We start from the raw sequence: 9,486 nt of genomic DNA, 5'->3' as shown, positions 1-9,486 counted from the left end.
ATGACCGGCTATCCTTTTGATCATTTGATCAATGAAAGGTAGAGTAAAATGATCTTTCCTGGTTGCTTTGTTTAGGTTCCTATAATCTATACAAACCCTCCAATTGGTGGTGGTTCGTGAAGGTATTAATTCACATTCGTCATTCCTTACTACAGTTATGCCTCCCGTTTTAGGTACACAATGGATTGGACTAACCCATTCACTATCCGATATAGGATAAATGATTCCATTGTCTAAAAGTTTAGTAATCTCATTTTTTACTACTTCTTTCATGCTCGGATTTAAGCGTCTTTGTCTATCCGCTTTAGGTGGCTGATCTTCTTCTAAGTGAATTCTGTGCATTACAATACTAGGATTAATTCCTTTTAAGTCTGACATTTGCCATCCCATACTTCCTATCCTATTTCTAACAACTTTTTTCAATTTTTTTTCTTGATCATTAGTTAACTTGTTAGAGATATTTATAGGTAGAGAATCGCTTTCGTCTAAGAAAGCGTACCTCAAATGGTTTGGTAACTCTTTAAGTTCTAATTTAGGGGGTACTACAATTGAAGGCGGAACTAGTCCATCTTCTCGAATCAAAGGCTTTGGGTCTTTATCTTCTAATTCTTCTCCCACTATAGGTTCTATTATTTCTTCTTTTTGAACCATGTCATTAACACATTCTTCAATTAAGTCTAATTTCATACAAGAGAATTCCTCCATAGGGTACTTCATCGCTTTGTTCATATTAAACTCGATCTTATCTTCACCTATCCTTAAAACTACTTTCCCTTTCGACACATCGACTAATGCACGTCCCGTGTTCATAAACGGTCTACCAAAAATTAGTGGACAATTAACGTCATATGCAAAGTCTAATATAACGAAATCGGTAGGAAAAATAAATTTATCAACTTTAACTAAAACATCCTCAATTATACCATATGGTCTCTTAGTGGTTTGATCTGCTAATTGCAAAACCATATTGGTACGCTTGATATCTTCTTCTAAACCTAACTTGTTAAAAATAGACAACGACATTAAGTTTATACTTGCTCCTAAATCACAAAGACAACTTGGGAATTTAATATCTCCCAACTTACACAGGATGGTAAAACATCCGGGATCTTTGAGTTTAGTGGGCAAATTGCTTGACACTATTGAACTACAATCTTCAGTTAATGATATGGATGAAATTCCTTCCCAACTGATTTTCTTTGAAATCAAATCTTTTAAGAACTTACCATAGTTAGGAATTTGCGTTATCGCATCCATAAACGTCAAATTAATATGCAAATTTTTAAGTTTGTCCAAAAATGTTAAAAGTTGTTTGTCATAGTCTTTATTTCGGACTTTGTGTGGAAAAGGTGGTTCGGGTACAAAAGTTTTTGTACTTGAGTCAATAGGCGAACTTTTTGTATTTAATGTATCTTCTTTGGATTTGGTTGGTAAATCAGTTCCCTGTAAAGTAGAATCTCCAGGCATTTCCGGACCTAAGTAATTTTTACCTGAACGAAGAGTGATAGCCTTTACATGCTCTTTCGGATTTTCTTCCGTATGACTGGGAAGACTTCCCTCTTTTCGGGATGGAATTGATTTAGCAATTTGTCCAATTTGAACCTCCAAATTATGAATGCTAGATGAGTGGTTTTTAATAAGCTGATCAAATTTATTCTCAATCCGTTTAAAACCATCATCGTGATTACTTATTTTTCCACCGATAGCATCTATAAATTTATCGATTTTAGAAGATAAAGTGCTAATCGTATCTCTTGATTGATTTTGATAATTATTGGTACGATTTTGATTAGCATTTGCATAATTATTATTATCTTTCCAATTAAAGTTAAGATGATTCCTCCATCCAGAATTATAAGTACTAGAGTAAGGATTATTAGTTTGGTTTTGCCCTTGGACAAAATTTACCTGTTCAATCTCGCTCATACCTTTATAATCCACATCTGTTTGGATTGGATTACCATTGGTATCACACGGTCCCATAAACCTATCAATTTTGTGCGATAAGGCAGAAAATTAGGCTGTAACATCGCGACTGGATCAAGATTCACTATACCTTTAACGGATGATGTGGTTGAGGATGATGGTTTCGCCACCGGTATGTGTCCATGTTCTACGGGCCACATACTGCTGTTGATTGCCATTTCCTCCAAAAGTTCTCTTGCTTGGGCGGATGTTCATAAACAACCCTCCCGATATAGCATCTAATGAACCTCTAGTTGTAGGATTAATCCCATTATAAAATGTTTGCATTAAAAGTGCATCGGGCAATTGGTGGTGTGGGCATAAACGTTGAAGTTCTTTAAAACGTTCCCAAGCCTCATAAAGAGTTTCATTATTATTTTGAGAAAAAGATATTAACTCTTTTACGACTCTTGCCGTTTTTGCTAAAGGGAAATATTTTGATAAAAACGCTTGGGTTAATTATTCCCAAGTTGCAAATGTTGCACCTGGCATAGAAGTTAACCACTCTTTAGCTCTATCCTTCAAAGTGAAAGGAAAGAGTCGAAGTTTGATTGCTTCGGCAGTCACATCTGGTATTTTAAAAGTGTCACAAATTTCTAAGAATTTTGTCAAATGGGTGTTAGGGTTTTCGTTAGGTAGCCCATAAAATGTTACATTGTTTTGCAACATATTAAGCAAAGCTGGCTGAATTTCAAATTGGTTTGCGGTGATTCTGGGTCTAACGATACTATTGGTTACATCGGCCACCCCTGGCCTAGCGTATTCCATAAGTGTTGGTGGATTTACCATATTTTCTGGCTCGAAATTTTGTTCGTTTTTGTTTTTTCTGGTCTTTCTTTTTCTTTTTAAGTGTCTTTTCAATTTCTGGATCTAACGGGTTTGGTGGAATGCCTGAACTTCGAGAACTGCGCATGAACTTGAAATTTCTGCACGAACCAATACTACCTTCAAAACAGAATTGAAAAATAAATATGTTAGTAAATAAAAATAAATAAAATAAAAAAGTTAAAATAAGTATGTATAACCTAGATTCGAAATAAAACACGAAAAATCTAAATTTTTGTTAAAAATTTTGGCGTTCCCCGGCAACGGCGCCATAAACTTGTTGAGTGATTTCCGCAAGTGCACGGTTTCGCTTGTAGGAATAAAAAAGATATCGATCCCACAGGGAACGTTTTTCAACAAAAACTTATTTATATGTAGTTTAAATACGACTTAAGGTTTATAAGAACAGATAATCGTTATTTGAAATTGGTTTTGAAATTTATTTAATAAGAATTAGGTTAGAATATGTAGAATGTTAGAAATCAATTCTGTTTTGAATATGAATTACAAAACAGAAACGTTTAATGTTTAAAATAAGAGAGTGTAATAACGTAAACTCCTTCAATTAAAAGGCCTTGAACCGAAGACAATCCTCATACGGTCGGGTTAGATTGCTACTTTAACCAAATTAACACTTATTTCCGATAAGCCGACTTAACGATCATATCGTCTTTAAGAATGAATTTGACTAAGTGTTCAACAAAGTTTCCTTATAAAAATATTGAATTTAACTACGTTTTAATGAAAACGCCAGAACTCACTTCAGATCTTTTACCAAAGTGCTACATAAAATTATATTGAATCGAGTGAACTTTATTAGATGAAATGTGAATTTGATACAAGTTTACAGAGAATAAAAAGCATGGAAGCATTCAAGAGGACTTAGTGAGTCCGGGTTGTCAATCCTTCCTCAAATCTCGTTAGAGTTTGTCAGGCTCCGGGGTTGAATCCGCTACTTAATCTTCTCGCTGAATCTTCGGAATAGAGATGGTTCTTCTACTACCAAAATGTAAACTAATATTCGAATAGATCCTAATCTAAATCGAAATGCTACTGTATTTGTAATTAATTGATAAACAATGTGTGTACATCATATCGTTTTTACAAAATCGAACTTCTAACTCTGAATCGTTTTTTACTCAGAATTTCTGCATAAATTCTGTACTAAATCTTAACTCTCAATATCTCTTTTCACAACTCTGAATCAACTCTTTATTTATAGATGTTGAAGAGTCGTGTGTAGGGGACGTGTCTGATGCGAAGAGACGTTTCTATCCACTCGAACGGACGTGTTTTTTTGAAATCGAACATGTGTATATTGTGCTGATAGAAAATCTGATGTTACCGAGAATGGAAAATCTCAACCGAGATTAGGGGGACATGTTTTGGTCTTCAAAAACGGAGGAGAAAGATGGCTGGAAAACGCGTGTCGGGACCGAGAATAGGGAATCTCGGTCGCGAAACGGTTGTTTATTCCCGTCTTCGACTTCATTTCCCGTCTTTGACTTTAGTGCGTTTGATTTTCTTCGTCTTTGACTCTTTTCGTAGGGTTTTTCCTTCGTTTCTGACCTTTTTCGCTCCTATTTGGATTTTACCAAATATTTAGGTACCTTGCATGAAAGAAACATATTCGAACGTAAAAGTACTCTAAATAGATATAAACAGCACAAATTCGTAGCAAAACTGATGTAAATAGGGAGGTTGCACTTAAGATAGATATAAGCAAAGCATATGATAGAGTGAGTTGGGATTATTTGTCACATGTTCTCATAAAGTTGGGCTTCTCGGAGGTGTGGATTGGATATATAATGTTGTGTGTTAAATCAGTTAAATATTCAATTAAAGTTAATGATCAAATTGTTGGTCCTTTTTCCCCCCGGAGAGGTTTGAGGCAAAGTGATCCACTATCTCCTTATTTATTTCTATTATGTATTGAAGGGTTCTTTGCTTTGATACTGGATGCTGAAAGAAGGGGGGTTATTCATGGAGCTAAAGTGAATAGAAGGGCTCCCGCAATCTCTCATTTATTGTTTGCTGATGATGCTTTTCTGTTTGTTCAAGCGAATATTGAGGAGTGTAGAGAATTAAAGAAGTTGCTAAATTTGTATGAGCATGCTTCAGGACAAGCTGTCAATTTCACTAAATCAGGCATACTGTGTAGCAATAATGTACATTCAATGCTAGTTGAGGGGATCTCATCTATTTGGGAAGTTTCTCAACCTATCAATACATGTCGATACCTTGGTTTACCTTCACTTGTTGGAACAAAGAAGAAGGTGATATTTGCATTCTTAAAAGATAAACTATGGAAGAAAATTCAATCTTGGAGATCTAAGCCTTTATCTAAAGATGGTAAAGATACTCTAATTAGAGAAGCAGGTCAGGCTTTGCTGGTTTATTTTATGAGTGTTTTTATGCTTCCTATTTCAACTGCTGAAGAACTTCAAAAGATGTTGAATTCATTTTGGTGGGGTAATGAGAGAGATGGGTCAAGAGGGATAAATTGGTTGTCTTGGGATAAATTATGTACTTCATAAAGATGATGGTGGATTGGGTTTCCGAGATTTCACTGCCTTTAATTTAGCAATGCTGGGAAAATAAGGTTGGAGGTTACAGTCAGCTCCTGAGTCTTTGGTCAGTAAATTTTTTAAAGCAAAATACTATCCAAATGGGGATTTTTTAAAATCTAGGTTGGGTCACTCACCAAGCTATATATGGCGAAGTATTTGGGGTTCTCAATTATTGTTTCAAAAAGGGGGCGGTGGAAAATTGGAGATAGTACGCCTATCAATGTATGGAAAGATCCATGGTTAAGAGATTCGCCTTCTATGACGATCTCTACCGCAATGGTTGATGATAGGTGTAAATTATACCTAATTATTCAAAGTGTTTAGAGGTGATTTAGAGCTTAATTGTGGCCTTTATAAGCCTTAAATCTTATTAATTATCTTTAATTTGCAGATTGTTCTCGGCAAGAATCAGATTATTCTCTATGGAAATCAGCCTGTTCTCTGTAATAGTGTGCTTGTTCTCTGGCAGAAATATCCTAAGGAGAAAATTAATAAAGATGGAGCCTGGAAATTACAAGTGGAACGAAAAGTATGGCCCCAAGGTGCATGGATCCAATCAAGAAGGTTGTCCTTGCTATTTTTAAGGAGGTTGCATGAGCAATTTTGTTTGTTCCTGCAGACTGCTCTGCCTCTTCTGCAAACTGTCCCCTGCACTGCCAGAACAGTCTGCAAAGCTTATCATGTCCACCAATCAAGAAATTGTGCAGCCACCATTCCTCATTTCAAGACAATATTTTATATTATCTTTTGTACTATAAATAGACCTATCATAGAGGTTGAAAAGGGCAGATTGAGAAAGTGGAAAACACTCTTTATTTTCTTCCTACTTGTTCTTTCATGGCAGCAGCTTGTTCTTCATTGTTGTTTGCATTTTTCTTCTTGAAGATGAGTGAGTAGTTCACTTTTCAGGCTGAAACCAGTCATGAGCTGGTAGTTGTAAGTCATGTTTTCTTTATTATGAATGAAAAAAATATTTGAAGTTTGTTTAATGGTTTATTAATGTATTATAGGAGTAGCTAACCTATATTTTAGTTGAATAATCATGAGGAGACTCTGATTAGGAGATGGAAACACCATTAGACACATGTAATTAGGATTGGAGACATGAGTAATTGCATGCTAGGGGTTTTTAGCAACTTATGTTAAAATGCTTTTCAAATCTTAATGCTTGGAAATGAAGTGAGCATAAGAAGACTTAGGCTTTGTTTGATAAAACACTTAATTACTTAAATTAAAATATTCAGTACTTATTTAATTTAAGTGCGTTTGATAACGGTTGCTTCTCTACCACTTAAATTAGTTAATTAAGTCAAAAATCACTTATTATGGTAAGTCAAAATATTTAACTTAACATTTTAAGTTAAACATTATCGATTAATATTTTTATAAAAGTTATATCATTCAATAATTTCAACACTTATAATATTCAGCACTTAAAATTAAGTACTTATTTTTTCAGCACTTAATTTTCAGTTTTATCAAACAGCACCTTAGTTTACTTATTTCTAAAGAATGTTGGGAACATGAGACACCTGACTCAATTGGTTTTAGTAAAAGATACCCTAGACCTACGCTATTAATATCATTCATAAGGGGAAATATGCTTGCTTGCTGCTTGTTCTGGTTGTGTTTCTGCATGTTCTCTATCATTTATAAGCAAAAAGCTATTCACTTGCCTACTACTGTATATTCATTTGTTTAAATTAAATTTATTGCATTTCAGAATTAAACCACAAATCTCAACTATAATAGAAGGTTACTCATTGCGGAATCTGACTGTTTTGGAATATTTAGTTACAATATCTGCTTGTTTTATCCCTGTGGAGACGATATTATACTTATCATTTTATTACTTGTACATAGTGCACTTGCTAGTGTTCACTTTTTAGGACAACAGTTGAAGGGTTGGAAAATTTAAAAGTAAGCGATCTCTTTATCCCTAGAACAATAGAATGGGATGTTGAACTATTACAAGAAATCTTTTCGGAACAAGATGTAATGGCCATCATTCGGTCAACTCTGCGTGTATCGGGAAGAAAAGACCAGTTTATATGGAATGCTTCCTGTAATGGGTGTTATTCGATTCGTAGTGCATACCATCTTGGGATGGAAGAAATACCAAGCAGTACACAGCTTAGAGTTGAAGGGGAGTGACAAAAGATATGGAGAGCTAATGTGCCATTTAAAGTCAGACATTTTTGTTGGAGGCTTGTTCGTGATTGTATCCTAACTCGTCACCGGCTCAGGAGTCGGGGGATTAACATGGAGGATGATTGTGTTATGTGTGCTCGGGACTTGGAGGATAATTGGCATTTATTTGTGCTATGTCCAAAAGTCATGGAAGTTTGGAGGGAGGCAGGCCTTGCTAATTTAATTGAACAATCAAGTCTTGATGCGGATAACTTTGCTGGCTTCTTTTTCTATTTTTGCAAATTAATTGGTGCGAAAAATTCAGAGATCCTTATGATGCTGTTGTGGTCATGGTGGGAGGCGAGGAATGACTACTTTTGGAATCAAAAATATGCAACAGCCGTTGGAGTTGTTGTGAGGAGTAGGCGTTGTCTTATGGACTGGAAGACGGCTAGGGAGCAAAGTATAATTTCCTCTGCAATACCTAGGGAGGACGACTGTCAGAAATTATGGCACCGACCACCGACTGATGTTGTTTCCTGTTGCACATATGCAAGCATATTTACAATTCTTGGAAAAACAGGAAGTAGTGCAATACTTAGAGATTCACATGGTGCCTTTATCTCAACCCAGACAAATCTGGTGGAAGGTATTATGGAAGTTAGGGAGGCGGAAGCTTGGGCGGTCTTACATGCACTTGAATGGACCATAGAGGCATGTTACAATAAAATTCTATTTGAATCTGATTCCTTGTCCACTGTTAAAGCTATGACTTCTGGACGTTTGGATTAGTCTGAGTTTGGTGATATTATTGGACGATGTCGCACACTTTTATCATCTCAAAATGGTTACATTCTCCTTTTTACTAGAAGACAAGCAAACGGGTTAGCTCATGCTTTTGCTAGAGCAGCCTCTCAATTTGCTAGTCAGTGTTACTTTGATATTATCCATAGTGGGTTTTCTCTTTCTGTGTTAAACTTTTGCCGGCTTTTGTCTCATTAATGATATTTTGCTTCAAAAAAAAGTATAGATATATGATATGTTATTTTAAAAGTTCAAATGACCTAACTATAAATATATGATATGTTATTTGAAAAGTTCAAGGTGTTAATCGATAAAAATTGCGAATTTTAAAAGTATAATTATGCATTAAACCTTTTTTCTTTGTGTGTATTATATTATGATAGAGTATGGAGACTCAACAACAATGTTTTAAAAAGCAGACTAAAAATCGATCTGGATTGATAATTAGGTTATGAGTTAATAAGTTCAACTAGTTGATTTGGATGGGTCAAACCGAAATTTTATATATACATATATATTAATTTAATTTAATTTAATTTAAATTATGAAATTAGAAAACTTTTAAATTTTATTTTAAGGAAAAGTACAAAAATAAAAATAAATCTTGTGGTTACATCTGTTTTCGAACAACATCCATGTGGTTTAAAAGTTTGTAAAATGGTACCATGTACTTCATTCCGTTAGCAAATACATACGAAATTGACTAACGATATTAAAAATCAAAGGGAAAACAGTTAATTTGGTCCTTATATTTATTTATTTTATAAATTAACCTCTCTTATAATCTAATTATCACAAGTAAGCCCCAAAATAAAAATTAAAAATCAAATACACCATTTTCTCTATCTCTTTAAATCCATTTTCTCTATCTCTTTAAATTCATATTATTGTTTTTTTTCTCTCTCTTATCTCTCTCATTTTTAATTTCCTATTTTGGTGTTTCATCTCTTTACTTTGTTGTTAATAATGGCATAGAACGACTTTGAAATGCATCTAAAGCGAAGTAGTGACTTTACTGGCGACAATAAAAAAATTTTCATTGATCAATTCCGACGGCAGATATGCCATGGGTTGAAAGCGTCGTCACCCAACTTTTGACGAGTCAGGGTTCAATCTAATTTCTCCTTTCTATTGTGAGTTTTTTTTTTTTGGATTTATTTGTTGTTGTTTTATATATCTAATTATAACATAT

General features: G+C 34.5%; 1 non-coding gene across 1 annotated transcript; it reads left to right on the top strand.

Moving 5' to 3' along the window:
• The first annotated feature begins 2,269 nt into the window (after positions 1–2,269).
• On the top strand, positions 2,270–2,376 carry LOC136234551 (small nucleolar RNA R71). The gene has a single exon (XR_010691421.1). It is a non-coding gene; the product is annotated as a small nucleolar RNA R71 (small nucleolar RNA).
• Positions 2,377–9,486: the final 7,110 nt, after the last annotated feature.

The sequence above is a fragment of the Euphorbia lathyris genome, chromosome 6 (assembly GCF_963576675.1).
Source record: "Euphorbia lathyris chromosome 6, ddEupLath1.1, whole genome shotgun sequence".
Taxonomy (NCBI): Eukaryota; Viridiplantae; Streptophyta; class Magnoliopsida; order Malpighiales; family Euphorbiaceae; genus Euphorbia; species Euphorbia lathyris.
This window is presented reverse-complemented; position numbering and strand designations above follow the sequence as displayed.